Genomic DNA, 4,258 nt, shown 5'->3' on the forward strand with positions numbered 1-4,258 from the left:
TGACCCACTCTGGCAGTCATGATTTTAGCTTTCTGTAAGGTTCTAGGTTGAGCTTTCAGCACTTTGCAAGGCGTGGCCATAAGCCACGTTCGATCCCAATTCCAGATCTCCGTGTTGGGTTGGTGATACCCACTGGGTCCGTTCCTCACACAAATCCCAGGAACCCCGGCAGTAACTAGAAGCGAAATGAGTACCTCTGCCGTGAACATTTTAGGAAAAGAAATTCTAACAGTTTTGTAAGTAAAAGCAAGCTACAGGTTTGAGTACGGATATCAGCTTTACAGTCCACTTGGATTCTTAAGTGGTCAGCTTAAGATTCTTGACTGGTCAGCTTCCATATTAAGGAAAGTTGGCATAGTTATTGCAGAATAAAAAGAAACCAACTCTTAAAAAAACAACAACAAAAAAAAGACCAGCACATCAAACCCGGGTCTCCTGCATTGCAGGCAGATGCTTCATCGTCTGAGCCACCAGGGAAGCCCTAAATGCCCCCTGGCCACCTGTTTTACATGTCGTGATATGTATGTTTGCATGCGGCTCTCTGTCTAATTCATCTTGCCCTCCCCTTCCCCCTCTGGGTCCGCAAGTCCGTTCCCTATGTCTGCATCTCCATGGCTTCCCTGCCAATAGGTTCTGTCTTACGAACGAGCTACTGGTGTGAAATGACAACGAGTCCCCAAGTCCCTCAAAGCCTAGGACAGGAGATGCTAGGTGAAGTCTCTTGATGGGACAATAACCACAGGAAGAGACGCACCCCTGAGCCAGGACAAGCGAGTGAGACCTGCCCTCACCCCAACATTTCCCTCCGTCCCTCTCTTTCCCGGGACCCCCGGGAGACTCAAGGACACGCTCTTGGGAGGGACATGCAAAGGATGAAAAAACCCGCGAGCACGGTTTCGGCTTCCTTTGGCAAGCGTCAAGCACATTCTTCTCCGGCCCCCGGAACGATTACCAGAGGGGAGGGTTGCATTCTTTGACGGGAGACGAGAACTGAAAAAGCGCTGACTTCAGTGGATCTGTACAAACCCAAACTCCCCACGGAGACGGGTGGGTTGAACTGAGGTTTTGCGCCAAATTCCTGAGTTGAAATCCTGATTCCCGCCCCCCTGGGACCTAAGGATGTGACTGTATTTGGAGATGGGGGGTCTTTAAATGGGGGGGCAGGGGAGGGGATGAAGGTCAAATGAGGTCACAGGGGTGGGTCCTGACCCCGAAGGGCTGGGGTCCTTATAAGAGGTGAGGAAACAGACACACGTAGGAACAAGCACGTTGAGGCCTCAGGCAGCAGACGGCCGTCTACACGCCCAGGAGAGAGCCCAGCCCTGCCCACACCTGGCTCTCGGAGTCCATACAGATGCATATTCAATACTTCTTTTTTAATTGGAGGATAATGGCTTTACAACGTTGCGTTATCTGCAGCTCGAATCAGCTGTGACTGTACATACATCCCCTGGCTCTTGAGCTTTCCTCCCACCCCCGCACCCACCCCTCTAGCTCCCTGGGCTGGGAAGCAGCTTCCCACTCGCCATCTGTTTCACACACGGTCATGTGTATACGTCAGGGCTAGTCTCTGAATTTGCCCCTCACTCCTCGTTTTTTAAAAAATATATATTTTATTGGAGTAGAGTTGCTTTACCATGCTGGGTTAGTGTCTGCCGTACAGCGAAGTGAATCGGCTCCATGAATACATAAATCGCCTCATTTGGATTTCCTTTCCACTGAGGTGAGCACAAGGTTGCCACACAGCATTGGGTAGAGGTCCCTATGCTGGACTGTAGGTTCTCATTAGTAATCTATTTATCCACAGCATCAATAGCGTGTATGTGTCCATTCCAATCCCCCAATGTACCCTACCCACCCCGTTCCCCGCTTGGGCTCCGTATGTCTGTTCTCTCCGTCTGTAGAGTGTCTCTATTTCTCCTTTGAAGGCAGGTTCATCTGTACTGTATTCATCGACAACTCTGATTTTCTACTCTTTTCTGTTCGGTTTTGTGTGAAGTGGTACCTCACCGTGCTTTTTTATCTGCATTGCTCTAGCGACCACCGGAGAAGGCAATGGCAACCCACTCCAGTACTCTTGCCTGGAACATCCCATGGATGGAGGAGCCTGGTAGGCTGCAGTCCATGGGGGTCACAAAGAGTCGGACACGACTGAGCAACTTCACTTTCACAGATTCATCGCCATTCATATACCTTTGCACAAACATAAGTCGGACACAGAACCAAAATAGCTTATATATTAGTACTACTATTTAAGATATATAATATGGGCTTCTCTTGTGGCTCAGCTGGTGAAGAATCTGCCTGCAATGCAGGAGACTCCGGTTTGATCCCTGGGTCGGGAAGATGCCCTGGAGAAGTGAATGCCTACCACTCCAGTATTCTTGCCTGGAGAATCCCAACGGAGAGAGGAGCCTGGCGGGATACAGTCCAGGGGGTTGCAAAGAGTCGGACATGACTGACTAACGCGTACCTAGCATTAGTGTCATAGCCAGGAAATTATCATTAAGTTTTTGAAGATGCTCCTTCTTCTTCCTTTTTTTTAATGAAAGCTGACTGAACTGAACTGAACTGAATGTGTGAGTAACTGACTTACTGGAAAAGACCCTGAGGCTGGGGAAAGATTGAAGGCAGGAGTAGAAGGGGGAGACAGAGGATGAGATGCTTGGATGGTATCACTGACTCAATGGACACGAGTTTGAGTAAGCTTCAGGAGTTGGTGATGGACAGGGAGGCCTGGTGTGCTGAGGTCCATGGGGTTGCAAAGAGTCAGACTCGACTGAGCGACTGAACTGAACTGAGCTTAACACGCACCCAGAGTGGAAAACGTAAGCTCTGGTTGGACGTCTCTCTCCCCAGGAATCCCAGGGTCTGATCAACTGCCCAGACATCTAAGCACAGTTGCCCCTTCCTTAGCTGTGCTACAGCTCATTGCCAAGAAGACAGCGCTCCCCGGGACGCAACAAGACCCACCGATTTTGGCCGATGTACAAGCGGTCACCGTAGACCCTTCCTTTATTCCGCCCGCCCCCGGCCCCGAGAAATGACTTGACAGGAGACCTTCTAACAATATATCCACTGCACTTACCATCGGCCAAGCGTGACAAATGCTCCCAGTTTCAGTTTGGGAAACTTGTCTGAGTGTGTTTTTTTTTTTTAATCTTTCCAAGTTTTTTCTTTTTCCAGAGAAAATGAGTAAGTCTGGACTGCCAGCGAGACCCTCTTTGTGGCTCCAACACGTTATGTTAAAAGAGGATGCTTTTGCAAAAACAACATTTTCCGACAGGCTACGTTTCCCCTCCCCGCCCCCACCCCACCCCCCAGGCCGGTGATATTTGGAGATTTTACAAGGACATGTGGACGCCCCCAGGGAGGGCTTTTGGCTACAAAGGCGGTAGATAAGACTGATAAAGGGTATAAGATCTCCTCCCAACTTTCTGCAGACACCACAGGCTTTACACTTAGCAGCGCTCTGCCTGCCTTTTCCAGACCCAGTTACGTCACCTCCCCTGGAAGAGCTGGGGCGCAGCTGTCTGCCCAGAGGCGCAGAGCGGAGTGCAAACCTCCAAGATGATAAATCTCCAAGCTTACTGTGTCTGATACCTGAGCTGTCTGCCCGCACCATCCGTCCCAGGCAAGGACTCATTCCTGCCTCGTGACTTTCAGGGGCTGTGTTTCTGTGGAGACGGGGCGGGGGGTGGGGGGGGAGGCGAGACTTAAAAAAGGTGAGAGTTGCAAGTTCAGTTTTTGCAGTTGGCGTCCTCGTGTCCGACCCTTTGCGGCCCCATGGACCCACGCCAGGCTTCCCTGACCTTCACTTCCTCCCAGAGTTGGCGCAAACTCTTGTCTATTGAGTCCGTGATGTCATCCAACCATCTCATCGTCTGCCAACCCTCTTCTCTTGCCTTCCATCTTTCCCAGCATCAGGGTCTTCTCCAATGAGTTGGTTCTTCGCCATCAGGTGTGAGGGGCAAAACGAGGGCTGAGACAGCGTCTCACATGGTTCTGAGACCGCTCCAAACAGGCAGGGGAGGAAGGTCGATACATATATGATTTTGGCGAAAGGGGAGTTCACGCAATAACAATTTTTGTAGAAAGTTTTTGTGGGTCTTCTGCAATTTGTGCTAATCACAAGGATGAGTCATCACCACGAAGGATTTTAGTGTTTTTTTCTAGATATGATGAGATACAAGAATTGGGCTCATGAAATTAGCTCCTGAAAAACATCTAACTACCTGAAAACCTCTCATGCCAGTTT

This window comes from Bison bison, unplaced genomic scaffold (genome assembly GCF_000754665.1).
Source record: "Bison bison bison isolate TAMUID 2011002044 unplaced genomic scaffold, Bison_UMD1.0 scf7180017854122, whole genome shotgun sequence".
NCBI classification, from domain to species: Eukaryota; Metazoa; Chordata; class Mammalia; order Artiodactyla; family Bovidae; genus Bison; species Bison bison.